A 12313-nucleotide genomic window follows, 5' to 3' on the forward strand; every position below is an offset into this window, starting at 1 on the left:
AAATGTGGTTGTAACTGCACACGCTGTCTGACGTGCGTCACTTCTTGCCTGTAGCATAATGTAGCGATCATTTGCTGCATAATCTCCTTCGGGCAGCGATGTCTGTGGTTCGGAAGGCTCCTCATGCACGTGAAACAATTCTGTGAGTAATACCAAACTCCTGGCTACATTTAATTCTTCTTCCAGTCACACATCGTCCTTCCCGATGTGTCTTCACCGTGTGAAGTCACAACTGGTCGCTGATTGATACCCATTTTCTATCCCCGTTCCTTCAACTGCCTCATGCTACAGGGCCAGCCTCATTTGGCGCTATAGTCACGCTTACCTCTCGCTGTGTGGCGTCCAGCTTTCTGTACCCGACTGGGAGACCTCTGGCAACACTCTGCCGCACCCTAATTCATTTTCACCCGTTTGTTAATATGTTACGGTAGTTTATCTATCCCGTTCTTAAGTTTTGCAGAGTAGCTTCTACGAAAGTGTATTTGTTTATGTGAGTACAGAGTTAAAACGACGACTTTGCCGACTGCACAGCTGCACCGTTCCGCTAAAATAATCACGTGTTCATTTGTTATAGAAACAGTTTAAAAGCTGCAGCAGAAACGAGAACATTGTCCAGGGCGAGCCAACTGTAATAAAATAAGCTACCGTTGCACGAGCAAAGGGCTGACAGGTAATAACTTCTGCCACTGAGCACACATGTTTCATTGCCGTAGCTCCAAAATGGTGCCTTTCCGACTTGTGGTTACCTGGAAAATTTTGCTCGATTCGACGCCTCCTACGCTGATCTAATATTATCATCGGGTTGTTTTTCTCCAGCCATGACGACGATAAACAGAAAAAAACTAAAGAGGGCCCATGCACTGTGTGGAACAATTAAACGCAAACTCAAACGAAGGTTTAGGAAAAAAAGAAAAACCGGACAAGTATGAGCAGAGCTCACGCTCTGAGATATGTATACAGGGTGGTCCATTGATCGTGACCGGGCCAAATATCTCACGAAATAAGCGACAAACGAAAAAACTACAAAGAACGAAACTTGTCTAGCTTGAAGGGGGAAACCAGATGGCACTATGGTTGGCCCGCTAGATGGCACTGCCATAGGTCAAACGGATATCAACTCCGTTTTTTAAATAGGAACCCCCATTTTTTATTACATATTCGTGTAGTATGTAAAGAAATACGAATGTTTTAGTTGGACCACTTTTTCGCTTTGTGAGAGATGGCCCTGTAATAGTCACAAACATTTGGCTCACAATTTTAGACGAACTGTTGGTAACAGATAGGTTTTTTAAATTAAAATACAGAACGTTGGTACGTTTGAACATTTTATTTCGGTTGTTGCAATGTGATAAATGGTTCAAATGGCTCTGAGCACTATGGGACTTAACATCTGTGGTCATCAGTCCCCTAGAACTTAGAACTACTTAAACCTAACTAACCTAAGGACATCACACACATCCATGCCCGAGGCAGGATTCGAACCTGCGACCGTAGCAGTCCCACGGTTCCGGACTAGGCGCCTAGAACCGCTAGACCACCACGGCCGGCTCCTATGTGATACATGTACCTTTATGAACTTATCATTTCTGAGAAAGCATGCTGTTACAGTATGATTACCTGTAAATACCACATTTATGCAATAAATGCTCAAAATGATGTCCGTCAACCTCAATGCATTTTGCAATACGTGTAATGACATTCCTCTCAACAGCGAGTAGTTCACCTTCCGTAATGTTCGCACATGCATTGACAATGCGCTGACGCATGTTGTCAGGCGTTGTCGGTGCATCACGGCAGCAAATATCCTTCAACTTTCCCCACAGAAAGAAATCCGGGGACGTCAGATCTGGTGAACGTGCGGGACATGGTATGCTTCGACGACCAATCCACCTGTCGTGAAATATGCTATTCAATACCGCTTCAACCACGCGATCTATGTGCCGGACATCCATCATGTTGGAAGTACATTGCCATTCTGTCATGCAGTGAAACATCTTGTAGTAACATCGGTAGAACATTACGTAGGAAACCAGGATACATTGCGACATTTAGATTGCCATCGATAAAATGGGGGCCAATTATCCTTCCTCGCATAATGCCACACCATACATTAACCCGCCAAGGTCGCTGATGTTCCACTTGTCGCACCATCGTGGATTTTCCGTTGCCCAATAGTGCATATTATACCGGTTTACGTTACCGCTGTTGGTGAAAGACGCTTCGTCGCTAAATAGAACCCGTGCAAAAAATCTGTCATCGTCCCGTAATTTCTCTTATGCCCTGTGGCAGAACTGTACACGACGTTCAAAGTCGTCGCCGTGCAATTCCTGGTGCATAGAAATATTGTACGGGTGCAATCGATGTTGATGTAACATTCTCAATACCGACGTTTTTGAGATTCCCGATTCTCGCGCAATTTGTCTGCTACTGATGTGCGGATTAGCCGCGACAGCAGCTAAAACACCTACTTGGGCATAATCATTTGACGTTTCACATGTGTCTGAACACTTCCTGTTTCCTTAAGTAACGTAACTATCCGGCGAACGGTCCGGACACTTGGATGATGTCGTCCAGGATACCGAGCACCATACATAGGACACTCCCGTTGGGCATTTTGATCACAATAGCCATACATCAACACGATATCGACCTTTTCCGCAATTGATAAACGGTCCATTTTAACACGGGTAATCTATCACGAAGCAAATACCGTCCGCACTGGCGGAATATTACGTGATACCACGTACTTATACGTTTGTGACTATTACAGCACAATCTATCACAAAGAGAAAAAAGTGGTCCAACTAAACATTCATATTTCTTTACGTACTTCACGAATATGTAATAAAAAATGGGGATTCCTATTTAAAAAAAACAGTTTATATCTGTTTGACCTATGGCAGCGCCATCTAGCGGGCCAACCATAGCGCCAACTGGTTTCCCCCTTCAAGCTAGACAAGTTTCGTTCTTGGTAGTTTTTTCGTTTGACGCTTATTTCGTGAGATATTTGGCCCGGTCACTGTCAATGGACCACCCTGTATAGATAGTTCACCAACAGGTTTTGATGACTCAGTTTGCGAATATCAAAGTATATGACGTAAATGGCCGTAGCTCTTCATTGCATTGACTTAGAAGGTTACCCGTTCCTGAGCGAAAGGCATCTTAACAGACGGACCGACAGAGGGACAAAGAGTGATCCTGTAAGTGTTCCGTTTATTCCGACTGAGGTAAGGAACCCTAATAACTACGTAAAGTTTTATGAAATTCTGGTTGTTCTAGTGTTACTTTATGGGAGAGGAAAGTCATATACAGGCGACAGAGATGAAATTTCTTAAGTCTAACAGAAGGTATGTGTTATGTAATAAAGTATTTAGCGAAGAGCTTTAAAGTATTTAGCACCATTGATAAAGATGGAAAAGAGAAGTGGAAGGATCATGTAAATAGGATGAGGAAATGAAAAATAACGAAAACTTAGCGGGTCTTTTCTTGAAACGGAAGCACTAGAAGAAGAAGAAGAGGAGGAGGAGGAAGAGGTTCACACATGACAAATTATGCTGAAAGTCACTACTGACATGAGTACGCGACCAAGAATCTTTAATTTTCTGGTTTTATATTCAGTGCTACTTTACCACAGTAGGCTATAAACCTGTCTTTACCTCAATGTGGCCGGCCGGTGTGGCCGTGCGGTTAAAGGCGCTTCAGTCTGGAACCGCGTGACCGCTACGGTCGCAGGTTCGAATCCTGCCTCGGGCATGGATGTGTGTGATGTCCTTACGTTAGTTCGGTTTAATTAGTTCTAAGTTCTAGGCGACTGATAACCATAGAAGTTAAGTCGCATAGTGCTCAGAGCCATTTGAACCATTTTTTTACCTCAATGTGAAACGTCCCCTTAGAAAAATTTATGAATGATTGTGCTGATAAACCTCTTACATTATTTGATTTTCAAACAGCTGAGCAGAACTGAACGTACTTGGACATTTCGCTCTTTACCTATTCTGATCAACACTAAAGTGACACACAATATTTTTAGCGCAACGCAATCTGACTTTCAAAAATCCCTACAAAACAATGGCCCTGACTACCTTTCATGAATCACTTACCTCACAAAAATCTTCGTTACTCGAACTACTGCAACACAGCGTGCGCCAATACTGCCAGCTTAATAAAAGATTCTAACTACTGCAGGCACTAACTACTGATAGGCATAGTTAGCAAATAAAAGATTTTGATAAAGAACAAACAATGTATTTACCTTAATAGAGTTCAAAAGTCTTAATGTATATATATCAGTTCATGACATCCAGTCTTACAAATTTACTGTCTCTGATGGACACACGTCCAGATCATCCGCTCTCAAAAGTCCGCCATCTCTCTCCCCACATCCACCACTGTTGGCGGCTCACCTCCAGCTGCGCAACGCTACGCGCTGTTAACAGCCAACTGCCCAACACTACAATAGCAAATTCCAACAATGCAAACCAGCCACAGGCTGCACACACCACAGTCAGTGATTTTCATATAGAGCGCTACAAGGCGTTACCAACATAAAAACCTAAACAGCCTACTTACAAATGTTTCTCACACACGTGGAGAGATCACAGCGACCGTTACAACAAGCACTTTCAAATAAAGTGTAGCCGGCCGGTGTGACCGAGTGGTTCCAGGCGCTTCAGTCTGGAACCGCGCGACCGCCACGGACGCAGGCTCGAATCCCGCCTCGGGAATGGATGTGTGTGATGTCTTTAGGTTAGTTAGGTTTAAATAGTTCTAAGTTATAGGAGACTGATGACCTCAGATGTTAAGTCCCATAGTGCTCAGAGCCATTTGAACCAAAGAAAGTTAATCTAATTATTCAATTTATAATAAATCCATATAGGAGAGGCAATTACAGCTCCGGTTATCGCAGTGAGTATTTAATAAGATGGAAACCTTAACACAAAAACTTCCACTATAATATCAACTCTTCTGGGTATTCTGGACCCACCGATGTATTGCTTTGGTTAGGACCGTTGGCTGGCGAGAGAGTAATTTTAAGACCGCCAAGCATATTGTTTAAGAAAGATCGCATAATCATTGAAGAAAGGAGCCATTGCATTCAAATTGGCTTCGTAGCCACGCTTTCGCGCAGTAAAACATATTTCATTTTTTCGTGGGGGTGTCCAAAAGTGGCGCCACTGCAGAATAGCCATCTTAATGAGCCAGGGAGTCTCCCACACTCCCCGCCTAAAGTGCTGATGGAGGGTCTAGCACAACCTCCCCAGTAAAGTTGGCTGCAGGAACTACTTTTTATTGGCGGAGACACTCCACCGATGCACTATAACTGAAAACACGCTCTGTGCCACATTCTGAAGCAGTTTCTCATCGGTGCAGTTTGGTTTTGAGATCGATAGTAAGAATTCAAAATGGTTCAAATGGCTCTAAGCACTATAGGACTTAACATCTGAGGTTATCAGTCCCCTAGATTTAGAACTACTTAAACCTACGTAACCTAAGGACATCACACATACCCATGCCCGAGGCAGGATTCGAACCTGCGACGGTAGCAGCAGCGCGGTTCTGGACTGAAGCGCCTAGAACCGCTCGTCCACAGCGGCCAGCAATCTTAAGAATTGATGTGGAAGTTGTCTCCAGCTTTGCTTAGCATGTACTGACGACCTCCGCTACTTTAAGGTCAGTCGTATTGAGACTCGCAATGGTAAGCATCCGGTCTCATCGTGAGGGGATGCACGCGACTATTGAGATCATCAAAACCACGTGTGCCCGCAGTCTGCTCTGCGAGCTGATTGCACATCACACACGGATACTGCTTGGGTAAGAGATGACACTCTCTGCATTCGAATCTCGTTTCTCTCATGGTCAGCAATATCTTACATTTTCCTCTGAAGGTGGTTTCCCACATTTCTGCTATCTAGGACTCGCTAGGGTCTCGACGAACCTTTATTCATTTTTGATAACATTCTGATTCCCGTGGAGGACTGACAATATGATGGATAATCCGGAATTGTGGATTGGCATCGTCCCATTCTGTAAAAGCCGACTCGCATTCTATTGTATTTAATGGTACATACAGGGTGAAAAGTATTTAAACCGACAAACTCTGGGAGGTTGTAGAGGACATCAAAACAAATATTTTTCTCTTGTGTCATTTTTTCCTATGAGGATTATTTAAACCGTTGGAGGCCGAACTACGCTCGTCAGTTGTTAGAAGCTGTATTACGATCTTCAGTTGTTAGAGGGCGTATTATGCTCTTCAGTTGTAGGCAACTGCTGTCCATCAGCGTAGTAGTTCATTGTCTCTGTTTACTAAGGGAGTGATATACCTGGAGTGAGTACACTGATATGGTTGGTGCGTAGTACATAGCGCACCACAACGGACGAGCTGCACAGCGGGTTTATCGACAACAATATCCTTATCGCCGTATCCCGCATCATACGACCTTTGCTGCTGCGTACCAACGTCTGCGTGAGACCAGGTCATTTAGCAGATTACCTAGACAGGGACACCGTCGCACGGTAAGAACGCTGCAATTTGAGGAAGCTGTCTTGGAGCATGTGGAGCGGGATCCTTCAATCAGTGCGGTTCTTCGTTAATGTGTGGTTCAGTGTTGTAGGGTACTGTTTAATTGGGCCGTATCTGCTACCTAGGACATTAAATGGCAGGCACTATTACAATTTTCTCGCCAGAGCTTTGCCAGAATTTCTGGAAGACGTCCCGCTCCTTACAAGACAACGCATGCGGTTTCAACATGACGGAGCGCCGGCACATTTCGGTCGTCGTGTGCGTCGATTCCTGGACCGACGGTTCCCAGGAACGTGGATTGGCAGAGGTGGTCCTGTCCTCCCAGAGTTTGTCCTTTTAAATACTTTTCACCCTGTATGCACACCAGCACACCAATCCACAATTCCGCATTATCCGTCGTATTGCTAGTCCCACACGGGAATTAAAACCGGACAAGTACGAGTAGGATATATCAGCTGACAGTCCGGTTTCCTGTTATGCATTTGTCTTTCACCCTGCCCCCTATTCTATAACATTATCTGGCTGAAACAGCGGCTGTGGGTTCGATCTCCGATGCTGCCGTGGTCAAGGAGACAGAAGACTTTCAGGTAAGCTAGCTTTTATCTTGAGACAGAGGCAGCAGTAAGGGCAGCACATTCAATTAATTCATCATTTCATTTGGTTGTCTTAATGCATGCTACTGAAACTCACTACTCTTCAATAAATATTAATGTTAATAACCGGCTTCCCAAGCCACAAATTTTGCTTCACAGTGATAGGAACGTAAACGCCGCAAACTTAGTTATACCGTGACAGGATTTCACAATCTCGTAAAAAAATCAGTTCAATGCTAATGAAAGATTTCATATTTCTCTTGAGAACGTAACTGCAACAACTTTCAGCATTTGACACATGTGAGAAACTCTCCAGACTTTTTTTGTACTTTGATTGTATATTGTCTACGGATAGTCCGTCGTGTTGCGGTGACGTCAGAAATTCACTGTCTCACGTTTGTGAGGGGGCGTGGCCCCGACGCCTTAGCTGTCGCTTGCTTTTATGACGCACTGACTAACGAAGTGAACGGCACGCTCCGACAAAACCGGCTTGGCGCTATTTCAGCACAGCTCCTAGGAGCAGCCCTTTTCCGTGGAGATTTAGGAGCAGTAAATATGAAACTACGAGACACCTTCTAAAGCGACACTTTGGTCAGCGAGACTTCATTACCACACTAGTAGCCGTGACATGCAAAACGAATGGGCAATAACTCACAGCAAACACTGGTTGCTTTGTATAACTTCGACGCTCTAGGAGATAAATTACAATAGATTAAACCAGTTTTCTATTTCAGTAGCTTTCTAATTTAATTGTCACGGTGTGTTTTTGTAACACTATGTGCTCCTCAGGTGCCTTATTCCTAACTTACATTTACGCTTTACAACTTGTAATGTTATGTGAGCCTCACTGCCCCTCTTTTTAACTAATTTGTGCCGAATTTTATTCTGAGAAGCTCAGTAATGTATGTAAATACCGTAAACGTAAATTTGATTCAAAAAGTACTTGAAGTGAAGTGAAACGCAGCTGGACGGCAACAAACTCTTTAGCGCGCAATCCCCGCAACGATAGTAGTTGTGAATCTTTGAGTATGCGCTTAAAAAAAGGGCAATTGATTTATTAAAAAAAAGAGGACTGTTAATCTGTATCTTGTGGAAAGAGAACGCGTTGCCTGGGCGTCGCTCAGAACGTATTGTTACATTTAATGAAAATTGCTGTTTCAGTGATAAAACCGAGTAAAGTATGTGTAATAGTTGCCAAACATTTATGTACAAAAATTTTCTGGAAATGAAGAATAGAAATATCTTGCTTTTGGAAAAGGAGGTGAACTTCATTGTTGTCGTCGGGTCGCCGGCTATCAGTCGACTGAACTGTAAAGTGAACAAAGTTCACTAAAATACTGGAAAGGAAATGCATTCTCTATAGTTCTCATTCAATACTAACAACCTCTCATAATTTGTTAATTGCAGTGATTGGATTATGTTCTTGTATAATAGTATGGTGCTGAACTCCACTGACCAATTTTGATGCAGCAGGACGTGTAGTTCGAAGAAAGTTTGTGTGCTAAGTAATCTCCTTTTTTCACGAACAGCAGATTGCTGTTTGATCTTATTTGCTTACAACAGTGGTCCCTTAGGTATGAAAAGCTACGAAAACTTGGGCTCAAAGTTATCTGCAATACGGCCAAGTAACTAACAGAGTCGTGTTTTAAACCTTAAAGAACAATAACTTCCTCCAAATTATAGTACGTCACCAACTGGTGCAGAAGCTGATCATTCAAGGTGGCAGCAACCAAAATTCAGGTACCAGTTACGACTTAAAGTAAAAATCTCAATCAAAAATCAATGTCTCTCTCTCTCCAAACACATATATAAATATTCGTATTATTAAGATTAAATTCATTTTATGAACTTCATAACAGTGTACAATTTCATTTGCACCACGTTACACAGGTTGTTGATGTTTTGTACGTTGGATCTGCAGGAGACACATAAATAATGTTACTCTGTACTACTACTACAACATTTCCGGTTGTGCAATAATTTGAACTTACGTGCATTAGATAGAGCGGTTGCGCTGTAATATAGAACAGATCAAAAACTTCTGAAATATACTGCGCAACGGGAGAAATATTGTGTCGTTGGTGGTCAGTACTGACAATATCCTTGTCAGTCACCCAAGTGCTTAGAAGTACAGTCTCTCGTCTTCTGTGTTGGCTATCGAATTTGCATAATAAAATGAGTTGAAAGAAGAAGAGAGATCATTCATATTAGAATGCGTCGAAACACAGAAATCATTGCGGACAAAATGGGATGTTAGGGCAGATGAAATAAGCAAATAAATCAGATAAAATAAGCAAAAAATTAAGAATGATTCTTATGAACTGTTTCTCATCCAATACAAAGGGCTGTACCCAACAAGTACGAGGTAGGATTGCGTTTTTTAAAAATTCGTTGAGAACAAACATAGGAACAACCAGTTCCAGTAATGAATCAAATGTTGGACCATCATGTGTAATACAATCTAATAATCACTTATCTCGTTCAACCTCGGCTTCCTTGATAAGTTATTGCGAGTGAATTTTGGACGCACTTTATACCAATATTTCATCCACCTTTCTTCCTTCAGTTTCAAAACAAGTAGAGCGATTACCACAGAAGTAGCGTCTTGATACTTCAGCATTTCGAACCAGACCCAATACTCCACATTTTTACTGAGCAGTCTAGGAGAAACTTCAGTAACATCGCACAATATTATTGTACAATAATACTGACCGTCTAGGGACCGCTTGAGACAAGACCTTGTAATTTGAACATTTTGCGTCTCTTTGTCTAAATTATACAGAGCTACTGCACTGAAGCGCCAAAGAAACTGGTACACGCATGCGTATTCAAATACAGAGATACGTAAACAGGCAGAATACGGCGCTGCGGTCGGCAACCCCTATAAAAGACGTGTCTGGCGCACTTGTTACATCGAATACTGCTGCTACACTAACACGTTATCAAGATTTAAGTGAGTTTGAACGTGGTCTTATAGCCGGCGCACGAGAGGTGGGACACAGCATCTCCAAGGTAGCTATGAAGTGGGGATTTTTTTTTTCGTACGACCATTTCACGAGTGTACCGTAAATATCAGGAATGTGGTAAAACATCAAGTCTCCGACATCGCTGCGGCCGGAAAAGGATCCTGCAAGAACGGGACCAACAACGACTGAAAAGACTCGTTCAACGTGACAGAAATGCAACCCTTCCGCAAATTGCTGTAGATTTCAATGCTGGGCCAACAACAACTGTCGACGTGTGAACCATTCAACGAAATATCATCGATATGTGCTTTCGGAGCCGAAGGACGTCTCGTGTACTCTTAATGACTGCATGACGCAAAGCTTTACAACTCGCCTGGCCCCGTCAACACCGACATTGGACTGCTGATGACTGGAGACATGTTGCCAGGTCGCACGGGTCTCGTTTCAAATTGTATCCAGCAAAGGGACGTGTACGGATATGGCGAAAACCTCATGAATCCATGGACCCTGCGTGTCAGCAGGGGACTGTTCAAGCTGGTGGAGGCTCTGAAATGGCGTGGGGCGTGTGTGGTTGGAGTGATACGACTCTGACAGGTGACACGTACGTAAGCATTTTGTCTCATCATCTGGATCCATTCATGTCCATTGTGCATTCCGATGAACTTGGGCAATTCCAGCAGGATAATGCGACACCCCACACGTTCAGAGATACTACAGAGTGGTTCCAGGAACAATCTTCTGAGTTTAAACACTTCCGCTGGCCATCAAACTTCCCACGTATGTACATTATTGAGCTTATCTGGGATGCCTTGCAACGTGCTGTTCAGAAGTGATCTCCACTCCCTCGTACTCTTACGGATTTATGGACAGCTCTATAGGATTCATGGTGTCAATTCCCTCCAGCACTACTTCAAACATTAGTCGAGTCCATGCCGCCTCGTGTTGCGGCACTTCTGCCTGCTCGCAGGGGCCCTACACGATATTAGGCAGGTGTATCAGTTTCTTTGGCTCTTCAGTGTATATTACATCAGTTTTGTTAAGATGATTTACGTCGAAATTTCTATGAGTACTTTGACAATGAATAATTCACTCATTGGGAGATGTGTTCAATCGAGGAGAAACTTTTACAAAAATTCGAAGATTCATTCTTAACTTTCTCGCTTCGCGCCTACACTTATCTTAAGTACTAATGCTGAGTATTTCGATTTACTTAAGTAAATTCGTTGTATAACTCTTAATTAACTGCGTGAATGGTCTGTTTCTTTTAAATGTGTGAGGCCGTCCGCCGTGACCGAGAGACTCTTGGCGTTTCAGCCCGGAACCGCGCTGCTGCTACGGTCGCAGTTTCGAATCTTGCCTCGGGCATGGATGTGTGTGATGTCCTTTGGTTAGTTAGGTTTAAGTACTTCTAAGTCTAGGGGACTGATGACCTCAGATGTTAAGTCACATAGTGCTTAGGGCCATTTGAACCTTTTTTTTTTCAATGTGTGATAATAATTGACTCTGCGCAGTCATTACGGTGTTATGCGTGGATGTAATCTGTGTATCTTTTCTGGAAACTTCCTGCTCTTTCACTTAATACCATTTGAAAGTTCTCGTACGTCTGTCTCTTGGAAGCTTTGGAGCAAATGCAAACATTGCTAAATACAATTTCGTGATCGTGTCGTATGCAACTAGTACGAAAATAGTTGCAGGAGAGAAAATGACAGCCAGTGATGGTATGTCGTCTACTTTTTATCTGCCAGTGCTAATCGAGCCGATGGGATGTGCATAACCATTAACAGTGACCTCTGTTCGTGATATACGACGATTTAGCGGTCTCGATCATGGGCATCCAAAGTAAAGGAAGACGGTACGATTAGTACTTGTCATGCGAATATCAATACAATATGATTACTGCTTATCATGTGGATAGATCACCAGTTGTCGTGGTTCTTGGCATCTTGCCTGACGTGCTGACTATCTACTTCCTCGTTCGATCCCGATGGAATAGGAGTGTAAACTTGCCTTAGTTAAGGACTTGTGGCACACCCCAGGAAACTATGTAGCTTATATACGTTATCTTGCTATGAATCTGGCTTAAAGAGAATCAGGCGGTTTCTCTTTCATGTATATGATTGTGACATTGTAACTTCCTTTTTTTCCTTTCTAAATGAGATAATTTAAAATGATCGGAATCCTCTCCTGTCAACATATAAAGTTTCTAAAGAAGAATCAGGGTTTTTAGGCTATTT

General features: G+C 43.0%; 1 long non-coding RNA gene across 1 annotated transcript in view; it reads right to left on the minus strand.

Moving 5' to 3' along the window:
* The window catches only part of LOC126484120 (uncharacterized), a 293517-nt gene that overhangs the window by 48209 nt on the left and 232995 nt on the right, over nt 1-12313 (minus strand). The gene's annotated exons all lie outside the window — the stretch shown is intronic.

This window comes from Schistocerca serialis, chromosome 6, assembly GCF_023864345.2.
Source record: "Schistocerca serialis cubense isolate TAMUIC-IGC-003099 chromosome 6, iqSchSeri2.2, whole genome shotgun sequence".
NCBI lineage: Eukaryota > Metazoa > Arthropoda > Insecta > Orthoptera > Acrididae > Schistocerca > Schistocerca serialis.